Below are 21085 nucleotides of genomic sequence, written 5' to 3' on the forward strand. Positions count from 1 at the left end.
TGCTGCTTGGCTTTGGGCATGTGAGCTTGCCAGCCACTTGTCCCTGGTGTTGTATAGCTCAGGTATATTGCCCTGGGGTAGCCCTCACCCCAATCTCTCCTGCCACGACTTTGCTCATAATTTCAGTGGTGGGGTTGACTACTAGGGTCTATCCGGAGTCCGGACTCTTGGGGCTGTGGTCTTCTGCGAGGCTCCAACCTCCCCTACACCTCGCCCTAATACTCAGCCTCGCTGAGATGCTGTCGTTTCCAGGCCCGACCCTCTTCTCCTGATGTTAGGGCACTCTGTTACAGATCTGAAGGTCTATCCTGACCCTGACCCAAGCTGACTATGAAACCCTTCTCAGGCTTCCTCCTTACCCCTCCATAAGTGGGCAACAGAACAATGAAACTAAAGGAAACCACTACCAGTAAGTCTCCCTGGTTACAAACAAAGATTGGGCTCCCTGGCCCAGAGAACTCCTCTCCCTATTAACCCTGCCTAAGGCACCCCTCAGTCCGGCTGATATACTCTTGGAGTGCCTCACGGGACTATTCCCGGTCCCTCCAACTCCACACTACTCGGTCCCTCACCGAGTGGCTCAGCCTGGTAGGCGCTTGCTTCCTGCAGCCCCTCTTGCTGCTCAAGCTCTCCACTCCCCACCGGGATGGGCTCCGGGAGCCTTCCTAAGCCTGTGCCAATCCCACCTGGATTGCAGGGTCATTTCTCATCTCCCTCTCCTTGGGACCGCCTCCTCCGTCAGTCTCTGCACTCGATGTCCCTGGATCCTCGCACCTGGCTCTGCTGTTGTGAATATGGGCATCCGCCGCCTCCACACTGGTGTTCTCCCTCCTGCAGCCTCGGGGGAGCCTCTTGCCTCATGGCCATTTGTTGGCCTCCTCCTCACCTCCAAGTGGGGCTTCAGGGGCACCACGGCTTGTGGCTCCGCTCCTGCTCTCCTTCCCCTCTTCTTCCCTCTGGTCACTCTTTATTCTCCTGCGCCAGCTCTGATCATTATTAACTGCAGCTGGCCGCAGTTTCAAAAAGACACAGCTAACCAGCTGCGTGGGTCCCGCCACCACCTCCAGTCTCGCTGCGGCGTCAGCTGCAGGTAAGGAAATCAACGTTTCTTTCTTGCTCCCCTCATCTTCCTGGTCATGTTTTGGGTCCCGAGGTTCCCCCTTGGCCCCTCAGGGTCTGTTCTGTGTAGCTCCCCTGTGACAGTGCCCCCCCCTGAGAGTGCCAGCCAGGGAGTTTGCCCAGAAAAATGGTTCCCCCCCATGGCTGATCCCATCGACCCGAAGGTGCCACTGCCAATTGTGGGTCAGCGGGATCTGGCCTGCGGGATTGGGCTCCACCTGGTCAGCAGTATTGGTCGCTCTTGAAAACTTCCAAAGATGCAGATTACACAATCTCTTTAAGTAGCCTGTTCCAATACTTGATCACACTCATGGTTAGGAAGTTCTTCCTAATCTCCAGCTGAAATTTCCTCTGCTGCAGTGTGTGGCCATTGCTTCTAGCCCTGTCTCTACAGCCACAGAGAAAAATCTATCTCCATTCTGTTTACAGTCACGTCAGATATTTGAAGACTTTCATCAAATCCCTGATCATTCTTCCTTTCTCCAGAAGAAATAACCCTATTTCTTTCAGACTTTTCTTATGAACAATGTTTCCCAGGTCTCTAATCATTGTCACTCTCTGCTGGACTCATTCAGTCTGTCCATATCCTTCTTGAAATGTGGGCCTCAAAACTAGTCTAGGTGAGGCCTCACCAGTGCTGAATGGAGTGGAAAAATCACTTCGATTTGCAAGAGGTGTTGCTGCTAATATAACTTGGTATACTGTTGGCATTTTTTGCAATACGACACATTGTTGGCGCATATTCAGTTTATGGTCTACTGTAACCCTAAGGTCCTTCTCTGCAGTACTATTAGCCTAGCATGGAAGGAAATTGTTTTGTCACCTGGTTGCTGTATTCCATACAAACAAATAAATAATTTTATCCAAAGTGCAGGACTTTGCACTTGTCCCTGTTGAATTCCATCTGATTGATTGATTGATTGATTGAGGACCGTTTCTCCAGTTTATCAAGGTCATTCTGGATTCTAGGCCTGCCCTCTGGAGTGTCTGCAACTCCATCCAATTGGTGTCTTCTATGGCTTTGCTTAAGGGTACACTCAGTCCCAACATCCAAATCATTAACGAAGAAGTTAAATAATACCAGACCTAAAGGGAAAGTAAAACTAGACCCCAGAGTCCTTGAATCCCAGGAAAGCCATTTCGGTGAGAAAGGGACCCTGAGGAAGGGGGTAGGGTGATTTCCCCGACCGGGATTTCCCCTGAAGCTGAGTGGCAGTGGTGAAAATGCTAAATCCTAACCACTAGACCACCAGGGAAAAATGCTGTGGTACTTCTTATGCAGGCCAACATTGGCCACTATTTTATGATCCAGAATGACACAAAAATGAAACAACTGCTATACCAAATTCCTGAGCTGTTATTAAAATTAGCTGATAAGGTCAATGTGCTGGAGGCTGTATGCAAGCCTCAGGAGAATCTGAATGTTAGAAGATTGATTCTTATTTCAAGACCTCAAGCCTGCAACATAATTCAGCAAAAATGCTGGTGGTTTGGTTTTCAGGAATATCAGCATCCATATACTGCAAATCAGGAATGGCTATAGTGAGTCTAGTATTTAATCCCTGCAGTGTACAGTGTCACACTTATCGGGGAAAAAAATCCCAATCTTCAGACTGCCCCGACACTGCAATATTACAGTTCTATGACACTTCTGAAGGCCTGGAAGGACCATAGGGAAATAATCTATATGAGATATGTGAATGCATTGAATGTGCACATGAGAATTTAAACTTACTTTTGGTTGAATCTGCTGATAGCAACTAATGCATAGTTTTACTTTAAGTTCACAATATATTCTGCACTGCCCAGCCTAGCAGCACTCTTACCTGCACTTACAAAAATAAAATTAGTTCAGCTGTATAACCTTGCATAATAAACAGAACAATCTAATCTACCTGTAAACTGGGACAGTGAAAGGGAGGGTGGGACTATGATATTTCTGGCTTTGGCTGAAACAGAGGTCATTGCTCCCTGAGTTAGCTTCACTGAAGCAGATAAAGAAGACCGTGAAGCATGGGGACAGTACCTAATCCTGTTTCCATTGTAGTAAATGGGAGTTTGTCATAGACTGTGGGAGCACTTTCAAGGAAAAAAGTGTGGGTTGGTGGGGGGAGATGAGTTCTGTCTTAAAGACTGGAGTACAAGACACTACCTTACCTGCTTACGGATTATGTGCTGGCAGAACTGCTGCTTCCATCACTTGAAACAGAATCTTGAACCCAACTTCATGCCGACTTGCATCCTGTGTGCTGTCTTTCTTGATATGCATGGTGCAATATTGAATCTGAGCAATTTCTGATATGCTACAGGAATACTAAGCTGAGAGAGTGGTTCACTCAAGCCTCAGGAGAGATATGGCTGGTATCTACTCTCCAACTAATTTACTGAGTTACCAATCTTATGTGGCTATGTGGGAATTTATTGTTTTTAAAACTAAACAGGAAGGTTTTGCACAAAGGTTTGTACATGTAAAAGTGAGTATTTGAGAAGCACATGTGAGTATAAAGGCTATGCTGTAAGGAGTTCAGTTCTCTTCTGAGGAGCTCTGTAGCCATGCTCACATGGTTAAGGTCTTTCTCAAGTCTTGTATATTGCATTTAGACCATTCTACATTCCTTCCATATCTCCCCTTTGCCTGCTGTTCACCAGGCCATTAAGGGTAACAAACTTAGGAAACCAGGACCTATGGAATCCAGTCAAAAAAAAAATCTGTGTAGTTAGGCTGCTTCATTGGAGTTTTCCATATTTTATCTGGCCCCTGTACTGTAACCTGGGGCCCAGTTCCATGCCAGAATGCAGTTAATGGAATGCCTTGTTGCAGTCACTAAGACATCTTAGCCAGGCATTGCAAAACGTGCACTGCAATTGCTCTAGGTGTGCATGAAGTGAAATGTTGATATGTCTGTGACTGCCTATGCTGCTTGTATTACTTTGTTTCTATATGGAGCCCTATCTCTCCCTTCTGCAAGTCCTCACCCCCAGTGGAGCTATCTTGCAGGACTCGGGTTTAATGGGGCTGGGTTCCTCCAACCACTGAATCAATCGAACACATATATGCACATACACACACACACGGGTTAACAGGACATGCTGGGTTATTAAGCATTAACATGCTGACACCCTCATGTGCCTTGAACTCAGTTCATTGGGGCAACAATAAAATGTAGTCAGACACAAGCATATGGGTTAACAGAGCCCAGCTGAGTCAGGCTGGGTTATTCAGCATTGACAGGCTGATACCCTGATGTGCCTTGAACTGGGTTCATCCCTTATTTCAGCAGGACAATAATAAATACAGTTAGACCCACATACACACATACTAACAGAGCATGTCTGAGCAGGCTGGGTCTGATTAGCACTTTCAGTGGCTACCCTCATGAGCCTCAAAACTCAGCACGTCCCAATCTCTTGTCACAATAGTCCTAGTAGTAACTCCCTTGATGAGCAGACCCCACTGTAGTATTGGGCATTACAGGGATTGTTGGCTTAGGTAAAAGAAGTGTTGCTGCAGAGCAAATGGGGAGGTCAAGGGGAAGGAAGAGTAAGTGAGGTTCAGAGAGAGAGTATAGCAACCACCTTAACTATAAAAATTATTTATTGCCAAGTATATGAACTTACGATGATATGAGTATTAATAGCTATACAAGAGAGACAAATAAAACAGTTACAGTATTACACATTTTTAGTTATTAAAAATCAGGTTTAGAAAGTTGTGCCTGAAGTAAGATAATAAAAGTCAGTTTCCGGGAATCAGAGAGAGTGAGAGAGTGATCAGCAAAAGTTCAGTTTAGAAAGCTGTGCTTGGAATAAGAAAGCAAATGTCAGGTTCCTGGAGTGAGAGAGAGAGTTGGGATCTCGCCACTCAGCGAAGCTTGAACCAGTTGAAGTTCCCAGATGTTTGCTGGAGCTTGCAGACACGCAGAGTTCTGAGCATGATCAACGGAGGGATTCCAGGCAGAAAAGGAGTGGAACTGGTGCGGCTTTTGGATCCAAGCACCAGGACAGAAACTTGAGCTTGGGTAGGGTTTTTTGTAGGGAACTAACAATGTCTCATGGGAGAACACTAGATTTTTATATGAGTAAACAATGGCTCATATGCTGGATAATAGGAACTGATTACTCCTGGCTATGGATGGCATTACTCTGAAGGAGCTCACAATACAGACAGGAAGATTCAGTTTTGGGTACCAATAAAGGACTCATTACTAGATTTGGTCTGATAAATGCTGAGCTGGGTGTGTGTAGATGTGGATTGATAGCATTTGGAGCAGGGATTCCCCATCATGCAGTGCTCCCTTGCTTCTCTGGTCCCAGAATTCAGTGTGGTCTTTGCCTTGGAATTTCTGTTTTTCATCCTGAATCCTAATGAAGGTGCATGCCTGTCCCATCTTCCATTTAAATGAGTTGTCATCTGGTTCTATCTTAGATGCATATGAGACCAGTGGAGTTGCTTCACTCTTATCACCCTTGTCTGGAGGGCTTTAAATGCATCTCCTACTGCATCTTCATCATCTTTTTGTAAGTCCTTCCTAATCAGTTCTTGTTCAGGCAGAGCTGGGGAGGGGGTATGTCTGTTGCAAGTCAGATAGGCTGTGTCCTGTGCAAGGGTTCTCTAAGAACACCGAGCTGAGAGGTAACAATAGTCATTGTACAATATTGTTTCCAAACAACCAAAGAGCTTATTGGAACTTTAAATTGTGCATGGGTTTTGTCTACACTAGTGAATTAGATTCTGGGAATTTAGTCACTAATGTATCTTTAAGTTTTATCCCAAAATCCACTGAGTCAAATGCAAAGGAAGACATTTTTGAAGGTATCCTCTTCTTTTCTTCCATAGCTGTAGCCTGTAATCTGGAAAGGAATATTATTTCTATCATCTTGTTCACAAGAGGTGTTTTAAAAATCTTTTTTAATCTCGCAGACACTCCCAGCTGGCTCATGGCAGGAACAGATGACAACAAACAAACAAACAAACAAACAAACAATTCCCAGAAGAAGGAAAATAATTTGGTGATGTTTGAATTGGTAGCAGAGGACATCACGAAAACTTTCTTAGTTTGAGGCATTTGATGCAATTCTGTATTTGTCAGTTCTCTAATTTTTTAATGTTTTTTATCACTGTCTGTGTTTTCTCTAAAACCACTCTTGCCTCTTGTTTTAGCTATTGTTTCTCCTTTTTCCAAGCCACTAGTCTTAAATATTTCCTTTCTCATTATAACATGTGATTTAGTAGGCTGTATAAGATCAATATTGCTAATATAGTATCTTGGGGTTCCAGAATATTCTGCCTTCAAAGCACTGAGACTCACTATTGGGGTCCAAAGCTACCAGCCAGTGCACTGCACAGATACTGACATGTAACTGGCTATGGTTCTTTATGGGTCAACTTTTCTATCATGGGTCAGCCATATTGACTTGGGCTCTGTTTACACATTATGTATAGTATGTTTTATGTTTAGATCACAGTAAGCATTAATATGACTTAGATTGCATTAACTTCCAACTGTCAGAAAACTTTCTATTATCTGTAATCTGTATTACAATCTGAATACAGATTATAGTACCCCACTGAAATCTTGAGCCAGCTCCAGGTCCCAGGCCTGAGACCTGAAAAAAAATCACTGGTTTTTTGGGTCTCAGCCTTGGGATCACAGGGGAGCTGGCTCAAGGCTCTGGTGCAGCGTTATGGGCTGGGAGCAACACCAGCGCAGCACAGGAGCCAGTGCCAGTCCCCATACCACACTGCCAGAGCTTGAACCAGCTCCTGTGTGGTGTGGGGGCTGGGACTGCCTGCTGTGCTGCACCTGTATCACTCCCAGCTGCCCCACTGCATCAGAACCTTGAACAAGGGGGAGCCCGACAAAAAGCTGTGTTGGGCTCCCATGCTCTACCACACTGGACCCTTGTTGGTTCAAGGCTTCAATGCAGTAAGGACGCTGGGAGCCGAACACTGCATGGGAGTCCCCTGATGGTGAAGCAGACTAACATTAGGGCAACATGAGTTGTGTAGCACCAGCTGGAGATGCTCCATGCCCAAAAAGGTATAACTTGAAGCTGATCAGAGTGCCTTGGCAGGAGTTTTCACACTCTAGCACATGGATACTTGTCTTTTAAGTGCATTTAACTCATGGCAAGGGTAAACTCTATTAGCAGTCTCTGGATTGGGTGCATGATCCATCTGAATGTATCCTTTTGCAGAGTCAAGGCCTGGAAGTTCCTTAGGCTCAATGGGAAGGCTGGGAAGGAATTTGTGGGATACTCCCTCATTATCTAAATCCCTGTAGCTGCACTTCTTCAACAGTCCTGTGCTCCCTTGTAAAAGGCCAGACCACCCTTTTGCAGACTCCTTTGTGCTAGTGACTGTAACAATTTATGACTTTCTTTATTCATGACTGTAACAACAGTATGAGTTCCTTCCTGTTGCAGGCAGCTTACAATTTAAATGGACAGGAAGTAGAAGGGGAAAGGAATACAGACAGATGAAGTGACGTGCCAGAGATCAAACAATGGTTCAGTGGCACATCCTAGCATCAGACTCTTTTAAAGTTATCTAGTAGGGCTGTGCAAAACAGCACTGTTTTGTTTCGACTTCCATTTCACTGTTTTGAGTGTCTCGTGTTGAGTTTCATTTAATTTCAGAAGCACTTCTCTGTTTTGTTTCTTTGAAACTTTCGCTGTTTCAATGCTGTTTCAATGTTTCGCCCATAGGCTATAATGGGGAAGCATGAAACTGCCTATAATGTTGTCATTTCTTGCCCAATTTGGATGAAACATGCAGGGATTGTAGCCCCTTCTGAGGCCAGAAAGCCTGCCAAGTTTCAAGGAGATAAGTACGGGGTTTCTGGGAAACTGCACCTCAGACTGTTCACAGAAAAACTTGTGTCACTTGAAAGGGTGAAAGCACAGAGAAAGCTTAGTTCAAACAATGCTTTTTATGCTGTTTTTCCATCCCTCCCCCAGAGCACTGGGATTGGAAGGGACCGCAATCACTGGCCAGCTACACATGTCAATATCAGAGGACTCATTCCCCTTTCTTTCCCTTCCCTCTTCTTAGTTTCTTTTTAGCTGCAAGCAAGCCCAGCTTCGAAATGTTTCGACTGCCCTCATTTTGTTTTAAGGCTGTTTCAAAACCTTTCATTTAATTTAGAACTTGCTGTTTTAAACTCAAAATGAACTGAGACAGCATCAAAATGAAACAGCTGGTGAAATTTCGCACAGTCCTATTATCTAGATGCCAAGTAGGATTTTCAAAAGGACCAAGCTGTTTTACTAATTTCAGTGGGAATTTGGCACCTTGGCAACATTACATCTTAGTCTGTATTTTTAGCTGCCTTATTACTGTAAAAAAGAAAGAATCTCGCCACACACCTCCAGAAAACCAATCAATTATCCAGTGTATTTGATATTCTGCTGTTGTTCTGATTTCTGATTAGTTAATGAGGTGTAATGGGTTTTTATCTTGAGAAATAAGTAAACACAGATTCAAATTACTCGTTGTGGTCCATATTTAGGCATACTATGCATATAGTTCTTATTACTTTGAACAAAAAAGAATATAAAAACAAAATCAAGAGAAGACTTTACACAAATAACCACACACGTAGGATCTGATCAAGCACTGTAGCCAAAGTGCTTGTGACACCTGCTTCATTCAGATTTTGCTTTTACAATTGCCATCTCACTTGATAAGTATGTAGCCTTCCCTAAAACTCTAGGGATCCTATATTGGATCTTCTGAATTTGAGCTGGTAAGATATCTGTAATTTTTTAGAAATGAATAAGTGTCCAGATACCCCCAACCAAAGATCCTTGCAGTAGATACCAGACAGAATAGATCTGTTTCTGAGAACTTACAATTTATGGTTATGACAAAATGGGATGCAAAGAAAAGGAGGGCAAAGAACATTTTGCACAGTGAATAGGTCCACCTATAACAGCTGTTGTCTGATAACAGTTTTTTGGCGTTATGTCAAAGGTGAGCCACAAGGGCAAACTGGGGGATATGTAGCTTTCAATAACTTTTCCATGCACAAATGGTGAAAGTATATACAACTCAATGATTTCATTCAATGAGCTGAGGGAGAAGCAGGGAAGCCCACTTGTCTCAAGAACAAAAATAGCCTCATTCCCATGATGAAGAAATGATCTATTCTTATCCTGCTCAGACATGCCCAAATTTTCCATGCGGCACTGCTGCTGTGATGAATAGCTGCCAAAGGGGACTTTTTATGTGTTGGATTTGAAAGTGTGTGTGTGTGTGTGTGTGTGTGTGTGTGTGTGTGTGTGTGTGTGTGTGTGTGTGTGTGTGTGTGTGTGTGTGTGTGTTACATTCAGCTGTAGTGGACATGTTCCTGAGAGAGCCTCTTTAAAATGTTTCAGCAGGTTACAGATCTATCTGTAGGGGAAAGTCAGTCCCTCTTGGTTGGTTCTATTTTTAAAATGGGTTTGGCTCACACTTTTGATGATAAGCTTTTTTCCTGGGGGTCTTTGTCTCAAGCTTCTTACTAATATACAGTCATACCTATCTTACCTTCTGTTGTTTGTTCTCCAGTTATTCTCCAACACTTTTCCATTTCTCCCCTTAAGCATGAAGTTTGGCTACCTCTCAGTCCTTTGCTGGTAATGGCTGATGCATGGTTTTCAGTTTAGGAGCTTTCACAAAATATTCACAGGCATGATGCTGTGGGAGTTGGCTACAACTAACTTCATGTGTGCTGCTTGGCTGTTCCACTGAATTACCCAGGCCTGTTTTTGAAACAGTTGGAGAGAAGACCATGCTTCCATCTATCCGCATGTTGGGGTTGCTCTAGATTTTCGTGTACAAGTGCTTGTGCCAGCTTTGCATTAATCCTATGTACTTTGCTCAACAGTTGCTCTTCGTTAGCATTTTAGTATCTTGGATGTAATAAAGTTCAAAGTTAGTCTGTCAAACTGAGTTATAATCACTTAGTACTGACCAGAGTCCATGACAGGAAATGGTAGCTGTGACTGTTTAAAAAGAAAAGTATTCAAATTTGATTAGGGGATGTCTGTAATAATATGTTTGTGATACTTAGTCCTGAACAGTGCTGGCCCCAGCCTTCCCTGCCCTACCTGGGGTAACTTGCCATGCGCCAAAGTGCATGTGGCACAGGCATTCCCCAGGGATAAGTAGCAGCATTGCAAGGTGCACTGCCACTACTGGTCCCCAGGGAACCAAACGTCCATGCTCATGTGGACACAGCCATGAGGTCCTTCCCAGCCCTACTTTCCTATGATCCTATGTTCTGTTATTTACTTGATAGCAGAGGTCACATAAGATATAAAATTGAAGTTGTTTTTGTAAGTACCAAAAATAAAGAAAAAAAAAACTTTTAATTTTAAATCACTATCTGAAGCTACACCAAGTAGCTACTGATGTCCCCATGTGATGCAAGACAGACTCGAGGGGAATGCCTCCAGACCTCAGGGTCTGAGCTTCGGGTTAGAGAGCTTCTGGAGGGGCTGGACGTGTTCAAATCAGCGGGTCCAGATGCTCTCCACCCCAGGGTGTTGAGGGAGCTAGCAGGGGTTATTGCAGGGCCATTGGCATGGCTTTATGAGTGCTCGTGGTGCTCGGGCCAGGTGCCAGATGATTGGAAGGTAGCCAATGTGGTCTCCATCTTTAAAAAAAGGGAGGAGGGAAGACCTGGGCAACTATAGGCCCATCAGTCTTACCTCAATCCTAGGGAAACTCTTTGAGATGATCACCATGGAGCACATCTGCGATGGGCCGGCCTCAGGGATGATACTCAAGAGCAGCCAGCAGTTTCATTAGGGTCTGGTCATGTCAGACCAACCTGATTGCCTTTTATGATCAGGTCACAAAAGCATTGGATGTAGGTGTCATCGTGGATGTAGTCTTTCTGGACTTCAGCAAGGCCTTTGACACCGTCTCCCACCCCATCCTCATTAAAAAATTGGGCGACTGTGGTATTGATGCCTACACAGTCAGATGGATTGCAGATTGGCTGAAGGGTCATACTCAGAGGGTGGTGGTGGACGGGTCATATTCAACCTGGGGAGTAGTGGGCAGTGGAGTCCCCCAGGGCTCGGTCCTTGGGCCCAGGCTGTTCAATTTCTTTACCAGCGATTTGGATGATGTGGTGAAAAGCAACCTGTTTAAATTTGCTGATGATACCAAAATTTGGGGTGAGGTGAGCACACTAGTAGAGAGAGAAAGACTGCAGCAAAACCTGGATAGGTTACAGGGGTGGACTAACAAAAACAGGATGTGTTTCAATACTGACAAGTGCAGGGTGCTGCACTTGGGGAGTAGTAACTGGCAGCACACTTATAAGATGGGAAACTCCCTTCTTCAGAGCACAGAGGCAGAAAGGGATCTTGGAGTCATTATTAACTCGAAGATAAACATGGGCCAACAATCCAAGGTCACAGTTGGCAGGGCTAACCGGACCTTGTGCATCCACAGGTGCATCTCAAGCAAAGCCAAGGAGGTGATCCTCCCCCTCTATGCAACACTGGTCAGGCCACAGCTGGAGTACTGTGTCCAGTTCTGTGCGCCCCACTTCAGGAGGGATGTGGACAACATTGAGAGGGTCCAGAGGAGGGCCACCTGCATGATCTGGGGACAACAGGGCAGATCCTGCAATGAGAGACTGCAGGACCTGAACCTGCTCAGCCTTCAGAAGCGAAGGCTGAGGGGGGACCTGGTGACTGTCTATAAACTCACTGGGGGTGGGGGGACCAGAAGGGTTTGGGAAAGACTTTTTTTCCCCCTAGAGCCCCCTGGCATAACAAGGAATAGTGGACACAAATTATTGGAGAGTAGGTTTAGATTAGACATCCGCAAGAACTACTTCACAGTTAGGGTGGCTAGGATCTGGAACCAACTTCCAAGGGAAGTGGTGCTGGCTCCTACCCTGGGGGTCTTTAAGAGGAGGCTTGATGCCTGAAATCATTTGAGCCCAGTTTTTCCTCCTGCACAAGCAGGGGGTCAGACTTGAAGATCTACAAGATCCCTTCTGACCCTACTTCTATGATTCTATAATTTTCAGTATACAATAATAATTCCATAGTAAATACTTTCATGCTAAATTTTCCCTGTACACATATGCAAGGCATATATCAGGGATTCAATTATAATTTAGTCCTGCATGGTATAGCAGTAAATAGAACAAAAAAAATAACAAATAAGTACATCACCTCAATTATAGAATATGGGAAAATGCCAAGAATTTACATTTTGAAGTTTACTTTGGAACCATAAACCCACCAACACTGGACTTTTGCACAAAACTTTTAAACTGCAAGTTTACTTCACTATAGCCAGAAACTTAAATTATATGGTGAAAGATAGTGTCCAGTCTGCCTGAAGATATTAAAATAATATTTATACAGCAAATAATAAGTCTTGCTTTCAGTGTATGTTCAAAAAGAATATATATTTTCTTATCTATGTAGCTATAGATATCTAGTTATCCATCTTAAACATGATTGTCTGCAAAAGCCTTGTCTCCACTACCATGATAGTGAAGTGCTCCGATGGGACAGGGCTGAGAACTGCTGGACCAAATAATCCTCTGGATTTAATTTCTGTATATCTCCAATACAAGTACAATGGCAATGAAAGTGTGGCATAAGCACTTTAAAAAATAATAAATTGGGCATACATCAGTAGCTAATTAATATTTATAGGAAGGTGCTCTTTAACAAGACCACTTTTGGATCTGAAATCTAGATTTGGTTCTTCAGTAGCTCCTAAAATTTTACAAAGCTTTAACCATATGGTTAAATTGGGGGAGGGAGGTTTACCTACACTTGGTCCACAACCTACACCACCTCATCCATTTTACTAAAACTTAATTCTGTTTTTTTCAATCAAATGAGCCCTACTGGTTTTGAACATGGGGAAACCTCTGACATGGAGAGCAAACAACTTCAGTTACAAAATTGGGGTTATATGATTTCAGAGCCAAGTGCATTTTTGTCCTGAGGCGCAAGTACGGCATTTCCCAAAAATATACAAGGAATTGGAAGCATCAAATATAAGGACTACTCAAACATTTCTTTCTAGGACATAGTGCAAACATTACTTATCCTGGCTTAGGAAGAAACTTGAAAACACAAAAACAAAAAAAACTCAGAAAACTGCTTTTGGTATATTCCTGAGTGTATAGAAGGTTCCAATCCTTGCCAAGAGAAATGGTCAGCTGTATCTTCTACTGAAAATAGATAGATCAAAAAGGCCATGCTGCAAGCAGATGGGACTCTCAGGTTCTAGCATGGCCATCAAGTTCTTGAAAAGTTATAAGGCTAAAACCTCATGCAGCTCTGAAAATGTGTTCACACTGAGATACATTAAGATACAGGGGTCAGATAAACAATCAATGACATACTGTTTAGGTACACTTGAGGGACAGGGTGAACATGCTCAGAGAAAACAAAAATCCATCAAACTCTTTGCCTGTATTTCTTACATCAGGACTGTCCAAGTTCTGAGTGGCTGCAGAGAAGCCTGCACTGTACCACGTGCCCCTCCCTCCTGTACCATTCTTGCATTACACATATCCCTTCCCCCTACAGCATCACATGGCTGCAACCCCCACTGTGATACACTGTGTCCCCAGGTCCCGGAGCCTTCAGCTGTGAGTGCCCTCAGCCCCTTGGGCTATGCAACCCCAGGGGCAGAAGCAAGGAATGGAAGCTGGAGGAGGCAGAGGGTGATTGAAGACCAAGGCAGCAATGTGAGGAGAGATGCAGGGACTGGTGCCCACTCTGAAAGCCTGGAGACCACAAGTTAATCCTTTTGGGGCTGGATGTGACCAGTGTGCCAGATGGACAGCCCTGCCTTACCTGAATCACAAAGGAACATTATTTAAGGTTCTGAAATGTTGCCTGTAACAGGGTGGGGTCTCTAGGGACAACCATGCTTCCCCTAGAGCTCCTTAACTGTGCCAATCTTGCCCAACAAGCACCCTGTATCTCACCCACCATATCCTGCTGGTACTATTGATATAGGAAGGCTACCCTTCTGATCTTTTAAGTTTGGACACAGTCTAGATGGATCCTACTGAACCCAGGGGGGCTGTAGACCCCTCTGCATCCCACTTCACAGTGGATGTCTCCTGAGACACTCTCAGCCATCTGGGCTGTATGTGTGGCTCCAAACCACCCCTTTACCATGCCCCAGGCTTCGCAGATGGTACTGGCATTGTCTCACCTAGGCGTTGCTATAATTTGGCCCACTTGCCTTTCCTGGGCCCTCTGCCACCCTGCCTCTGCGCCTCACTGACGTCGGGATCTAGTCTCCCCCTTGTCACTGCAGCCTCTGGTCCTGCAGCATGTGCATGTCAAATACTGCGTCCATGCTGGTGCTGGGGTCCCCACACTGTAGTGGGTTCCCAGTGAGGCTTTCTCCTTCCCCAATAGCCTGACCCAAACCACCGGTGTTATCAAACAGCAAACAACAACAAGCAAACAAACAAACAAGATCCCCTGGGCTATAACATAACACAAGTTCAGTATATGCTCTGCCCCTTTTAAAAGAGTAAAACTTCTTCTTTGGTGCTAAGTGCCTAATAGGCAAAGGTACCTTGTGGGCTCCTGGAGCCCCATTATCCCTAAGGGCAGCATACCTGATAGCTGCCACATCTCTAGGCCATTCCCCTCTGGAGGCTCCCTCCCCCTCCACTGCTGGCAGGGAACTGCCCTGCCTGGTCAAAAGCCCTGGGGTTTATATGGGCCCAGGGCCCTGCCTCTTCCAGCCAGCTGACCAGGTGCAGGTGCAGCTAATTTCCTCATTAGCCGGTTGTCATGGTGACCTGCACCTGGGCTCCTATCTGGCTCTTTGGGCTGTCTCCCCAACAATCTCTGCTCTTAGAGGAGCAGGCTCCTTAGTGCCCTGAAACATTGAGTAAGGGGAAGAGCAAGAAAAGATGTCACAGTTAGGAAAGGAGCAGTGTGGGGCTTTCCTGTCTTAGGGGACAGGTGCAGACATTATGTTTTTACCGGTGTAAATGATCAGAAACTGGTCTATGCCTGTAACAGAAGAGCTTCGTCACACAAAGCTGGCCTATACCTGTAACAAAACAGAAGTTTGGCATACACAGACTGGTTCAAAAATGGCAGAACCCAATCTAAGATTTGCTTCATCCCCTTCCCCTAGTCAAAGGGCAAATGTGTGTTCTGCTTGCTACCAATATAAACTACGCCACTTAAAGAAAACCACATAATTTCGACTGATTCTGCTTTTTGTACCTAGCCAGGAGGAAAGGAATTGTGGCTCAGGAGACTATGCTAACTCATGCCAAAGTAGGCCAACAGAATTGGGGACCTATACATCTCTGACAGCTTCCTTCTCCCCATCATCACTCCAGTGATTAGCACAACTTGGATACAGGATAATCTGAGTAATTTAACCTTACCATCACATTGTCTTGCCTTAGAATGGATATAGTTTAAACATTTGACAATTACACCCAGGAGATGCACAAAGGGAAAGATTTATACTCATCAGTTCTGTAATGACCCTGTCTACTTGTATCAGAGTTATTCATATTGGGTGTGAAGGCATTTTCCAGCCCCATCTGTTTTTATTGATTCTGGCATGAAACAATAGTTAAATGATGAATATATGAAAACTTTCTTAGCTGAAGAGGGACATAAATACTAGGGCTGTGTGAAATTTCACCACCTGTTTCAATTCAACACTGTTTTGACTCATTTCAAGCTTGAAACAGCAAAATCGAATCAAAACGAAGAGCTTCAAAACAAAGGTGCGTTCCTAGGGGATCCTCTTCCTCATGGTGGATTGCCAACTAATACAACGGTAGATAATAATTGACAGCTCCTGACTTAAAACACTGTATATTAATCAAGACATAGCATGAGAGAGTCGGTAAATACCGTTATGCAATCAGGCAGTGCAATCTGATATACGAAAGACTAGGAGAGTGCACTGGATTAGACACGACCCCCCCACAGAACCAATAACTCAGTGAGCTGTATGGTATACTGTTTGCTTAATAAAACTGTTAGTTTAAAACCCGAGTTGGGTTTTGTCTTACTGACCTCCCAGCCCTACACCAATTCCTGCTAGCTGCCCATTGTCTTCCTCCTGTATCTCTCTCTCTCTCTCTCTGCCTTTGCCTTCTCCCCAATCTCAGTCTCTTACTGCCTTCTCTCCCTGATCTTTCCTGTCTCTCTCTCCATTCCCGTTTCCCATCTCTGCCCTGCTGCCTCCACAATCTCTTTCTGTGTCTACCTCCATTCTTAGCTGTGTCTCCCTCCTTTTCTGCCCCACTGCCTTGAGCAGCTCCCCACACCTTCAGCCTTTTCCCCACAGTTTTCCCTGGCACCCAGAGCCCTTCTCTAACTCCTGCTGCCTGCCACCACTCCCTGCAGCCTCTCCAGCTGCCCCCCTCCCAAGCCCCAATCCACCTCCCAGCACCCCTGCAGCTTTTCCCCACTCCCCGGCAGCATGTTCAGCTCCCCCGATCCAGCTCCCAGCTTCCCCAGCAGCCCCTGCAGGTTTTCTGCTCCCCCACAGCCCCTCTCCAGCACCCACAGCTCCCCATCCCAGCTCCGAGTCCCCCCTAGACCCTCTGGCTCCCCCCAGTCCCAGTTTTCTTCTCCCAACATACCTTTCAGCTCCCCTGCAGCTCCAGCTCCAATCCCAGCCTCTGTGCTGGCTTCTCCCTGGGATTGCTCCTCCCCTTTGTCAATTTTCAGAATTTCCCTTTAATCAATTTACCTGAAGTAACCCCAGCTCCCCTCCAAGTCTGCTAGTTCTAATCCCAGCACCGGCAACTTTCACTCCTAGCACTTTCACTCTTATTTTCCCCTCTCTCATCTTAACCCCCATCCATCTCCCTCCTTATGGAAATCTTTGACCCTTGACTCCCCCTCCCATTGTCACCAAGCACCCTAGATATCCCAAGTACCCTAAGCACACGCATACATACCACACCACCCAAGCTAGGAACTCACCTGTGTGTACGTGTAGGTCTGTGGTGTGTGTGTGTGAACTGGCGCGCGCGTACACACGCACACACACACAATTCTGTGTGTGATATATGAATTAGTAATCCATGTATGTGTATTGGGTGTGCTGGTATTGACAACTGATTTTGGTCTAATTTTAGTTTGTATGTGTGTGCTTGAACTGGTGATAGGTGTGTATGTGCTTAGGCTGGTAACCACGGATGTGTGTGTGTGTGCGTGTACAATTGTGTCACACCTTCCCATCTAACAGGACACTTTTGAGATCTTGAGAGTTGGCCTGGCCCCACAGGGCAACAAATGATCTATTAATTCAAATGATCCTGCCTTGAGCGGTAACTGAACTAGATGATCTTTTGAGGTCCCTTCCAAACCTACTTTCCTATGTTCCAAAATCCTGCTTCCCCTCTATTACTTCTCAACCCATCTTCTTTCATCCCATCCCGTCATGTACTAAAACAGTTGGAGTCAACTTTTTTCACAGGCATGCCACAATTTATCCCTGCACCACCCCCAAGTGCCACTCTAACCCCCTTCCCCTGCCCAATCTGCTAGTCTGCTTTCTTCTACTTACTCTGTTCCCCTGCTGGATCTCTTACTCTGCTTCATGCCCTATCTTTTGTTGTACTGCATGTCCCCTCCCTGATCTGCCACATGCCCCATACAGGGGCTGCCTGTGATACTGGTGCCACAAGTTGGCCACACCTGTTGTAAAATGCTTGACAATCAGTAAGGAAAAAATTATAATTAAGGACTGGAATATCTGTGATATGACAAGCAGCAGAAGAATTATTGAAGAGAAGGTTGAGAATCTATGAGTACCTTTACAAGGCAGTTCTTAAGTACTAGAGAGCTTTTTAATATAGTTGATAAAGGCATAACAAGATCCAATGTTTGGAATTGAAACAAGATAAATTAAAACCAAAAATAGGAAACAAATCTTCAATGATGAATGTCAAGTATTCTGGCCTTGATGATTAATGACTCTTGTAAAGTATTTTTCTTCTCCGAAAGAGAAAACACTGCCTCTGTCCTTTTACTTCACATTAGCTACCATCTCTATTAATTTCTATTGAACTACCCAGAGTAAAGTATTGCTGATCACATGGGTGATAACATCTGTCTTGAAATGTTTAGATGGTGGCTAAATGTGTACACATTACTGAGCTGAAATGATTATAGCTCATTTCTCAAATTACAGAGAAACTGTAACAATATAAAAGGCACTACCATAAACACATCTCAACATTTTATACTGATGTAACTTGGCAAATATAATTAAAATTTTTCTTAGGTGCCTCATCATTTTTAATAAGGTGTCCCTAACATATTAGTAACAATAACATCCTGGCACAGTGCTTATTACAAATATACAACTCTATAAGGCATGCATTCTTTGGAACAGTTGTGGGTGCTACTTAGGGTTGCTTGGATTATTTAAAAAAGATAGGCTAACTACTGCACTGGAAAGAGACCATAGTAAAGGAAATCTCTGAAGGAAAAAAAAAAAAGAAAAAAAAAATCAGTCCTGCACTTCGTCATCTCCCTTCCCTCACTGCCCTCCTCCCAATGCACACACATACAGTGAATTACTGACTTCAAGAGAAAAGTTTATAGGCTTGCCTAAATTCAGGATTTGATACAAAGTCTAATGTGGGAAAAGGTGACTTTAAGACCTATAGTATATTACAGGGATTGGTAATCCTAATAAGAAAAGCATCTTCTGAGTGGAGCTGCTTATTTCAGCTTTTGCAGTGTAGGTACAGTGGAATACATTCTTATGTATTGCTTGGTATTTTAAAAAGCTACTCTTCTCTTTCTTCCTCCTTCTCTGCTTCCCTCTCAGAGCTTCTATCCTAATAAGGTAATGGCTCCGGAAGCAGCCTTCTCCAGTTTTTTCTTGTTGCACCTGTGCTCACTCCTCCACAAGTAACAAAAAGTCCTTCTTTAAGTACATAGGGAGCAAGAAGAAGGCACAGGGTAACATAGGGCCACTACAGGATGGACTAGGGCAACTTGTAACAAATAGGATGGACAAAGCTGAGCTCTTTAATGATTTTTTTGCATCTGTGTTCCTGGATACAAACACACCTCCCAATGAGACTTCAGTCTGGCGTGAGAAAGATTTGGATGATAGGTAATAATGGCCAGGTAATAATAGGCCAGTTAGTCTCACCTCTATTCTTAGCAAGACCTTAGAAAAAATCATTAAGGATCACATTTGTGGGGGGCCAGAGGGTAATACAATATTAAGGGGCAACCAGCATGGGTTTATAGCAGGCAGATCCTGCCTGACTAACCTGGTCTCTTTTTATGGCCAGGTCACAAAATGTTTAGATGCAGGAGTAGAGGTAGATGTTATTTACCTGGATTTTAAAAAGGCTTTCAACACAGTGTCACACCCAATTCTTACAAGTAAACTAAGTAGCTGTCCCTGGATTTTTTTCAGTCAGGTGGGTGGAACCTGGCATATGGGATGCACCCAGAGTGTGGTGATGGATGCATCAGTTTCTATCTGAAGAGGTGTGGGCAGTGGTGTCTCCCAAGACTCTGTCCTTGGACCAGTACTGTTTAATATAGTTGTAGGTGATTTGGATGAGGGTGTAGAAACCACTCTGTCCAAATTCACAAACAACACCAAACTATGGGATATAGTAAACACACTAGAGGGTAGGGGGAGAATTCAGGAGGATTTAGATAGACTGGGGAAGTGGGAGGATCAAAATAGGATGCAATTTAACAAAGATAAGTGCAAAGTGCTGCACCTGGGGAGAAAGATAGAATGCAATACAATACACCTATAGACTGGGAAGTACCATTCTAAGTAGCACAGCAGTGAAAAGGGATTTCAGAGTCATAGTCAACAAAAAAATGAACGAGTCACCAATACGACTAAGTAATAAGTAAGGCTAACCATACTCTCTCCTGCATTAGTAGGTGCATCACAAGCAGGTCTAGGGAGGTGTTACTTCCCCTCTATGTGGCATTGGTGAGGCCACTGCCAGAGTACTGCATCCAGCTTTGGGCACTGCACTTCAAGAGGGATGTGGAGAACCTGGAAAGGGTTCAGAGGAGAGCTACTCATATGGTTGAGAGCCTGCAGGTAAGATCCTATGAAAAGAGACTGAGGGACCTGGATCTCTTTAGCCTCCACAAGAGAAGGCTAAGAGGTGATCTCATGGCTGTCTACAAACTCATCAGGGGGGTCAGCAGGGAATAGGTCATACTCTGTTTACCAGGGAGCCCCTGGGGGTTACTAGAAACAATGGCCATAAATGGAAGGAAAGCAGATTTAGATTGGACATCAGGAAAAAATTCTTTATGGTGAGAGTTGCCAAAATATGGAATGGGCTTCCAAGGGAGGTGGTGCTTTCCCCTACTTTGGAGGTGTTCAAAGGGAGATTAGACAAGCACCTGGCTGAGGTTACTTGACCCCAGTGCTCTTTCCTCCCCAGAGCAGACAGTCAGACTTGATGATCTAATAGGTCCCTTCTGACTCTATAAATCTATGAAATCTATGTAAGGAATTCAAACTGTCAAATAATTTAAGATTAGTCAAAGTGCCTTTAAAAAAAAATTGCACTGAATTTATAGCAGCCATGCACAGTTTATCACACTATGCAGTGGCCACCATATTAGCCACCTCAATGAGTCCAGCCTCCAGACCATGGGCAACTAGTGAGCATGTGCCCCCCCTGCAACCAGTCCTGCCAACCACAAGGGGTCCCCTTGTGGCTGATCCTGCTGGCCAGGGTGGGAGGTCCCTTGCGGCCAATCTCGTGATGGCCAGTCACTGTGGCCAACAGCTGCAGCCACTTCTGGGAGTGGCTGCAGTGATCAGCCAGTGCTTGCAGGGAGGGCACCGGTGCTTCCACCTGCTCCCCCTGCCCACCTAATCAACAAGAGCAGGCAGTCAGGGGATGCACTGGTACTCTCAGGGGGTGCACAGGCACCCTCATGCACCCACTATGCATTGTCACTGCTA

The sequence above is a fragment of the Crocodylus siamensis genome, chromosome 2 (genome assembly GCF_052110815.1).
Source record: "Crocodylus siamensis isolate JL-2025a chromosome 2, ASM5211081v1, whole genome shotgun sequence".
NCBI lineage: Eukaryota > Metazoa > Chordata > Crocodylia > Crocodylidae > Crocodylus > Crocodylus siamensis.